This window comes from Rhineura floridana, chromosome 2 (assembly GCF_030035675.1).
Source record: "Rhineura floridana isolate rRhiFlo1 chromosome 2, rRhiFlo1.hap2, whole genome shotgun sequence".
Classification (NCBI taxonomy): Eukaryota; Metazoa; Chordata; class Lepidosauria; order Squamata; family Rhineuridae; genus Rhineura; species Rhineura floridana.
The window spans coordinates 25056282-25057134 of NC_084481.1; the positions used below are offsets into that span (position 1 = coordinate 25056282).

At 36.9% G+C, this 853-nt stretch overlaps 1 pseudogene; it reads right to left on the minus strand.

Annotated features, from left to right (window-relative positions):
• Nucleotides 1-358: 358 nt before the first annotated feature.
• On the minus strand, nt 359-477 carry LOC133378538 (5S ribosomal RNA; annotated as a pseudogene).
• Between the last annotated feature and the right edge of the window lie 376 nt (nt 478-853).

Below are 853 nucleotides of genomic sequence, written 5' to 3' on the forward strand. Positions count from 1 at the left end.
CATTCTGACAGTCCGTCATCTGATCCCAATTCACCCTTTTTGTTTTGTTCCTGCTTGCTCGTACACTTGCTGATTCAATCTGCTGTGTGTGTTTTTGGATTATTTGATCCACTTCTTTTTTTCTTTTGGTGGCCATAATTTCATAGTTATCAGTGTAGATACTTATGTAAATGATGACAATATTTGATGTGGGGTTTTGGTGGTGGGAAAAACATTGCATATTTTTTAGGTTTCATTGTTGTTATTTGCCTTCAAGTTGATTACAACTTATGGCAACCCTATGAATCTTTTTTGGATATATTCATAGGGTTTTCATGGTAAGAGGTATTCAGAGGTGGTTTACCATTGCCTTCCTCTAAGCCTACGGTGCCCGGTATTCCCAGGCGGTCTGCCATCCAAGTACTAACCAGGTCTGACCCTTCTTAACTTCTGAGATCAGAGGAGATTGGGCATGTTCAGGGTAGTATGGCTGTAGGCAATTTTTAGGTAGCTTACATGAATGATCACAGTGTTCCCCTTGTTTTTTTGGCAATGGAAAAACCAGAGCTTGGAAGATTACTTTTAAAAAGTAATAAATTACAGTTACAGTTACACGGCCCCCAAAAGTAGTAATTACTGTTACAATTACAATTGCTCTGAAAGTAACTGATTACTTTACTTTTACTCGAAAGTAATTATTACAATTACATTTTAGTTACCTTTAAAAAAAATTGCCTATAAGGTGCTGTGCTTGACTGCTGCACATCTAAGTAGCCTAAAACAACATTAAAAATAAGCACACACACACAGAGGGCAGTAGAATAATTTTTTTATCCATAAGATTAACAGAATGGCATAACAGAATCTCACACCC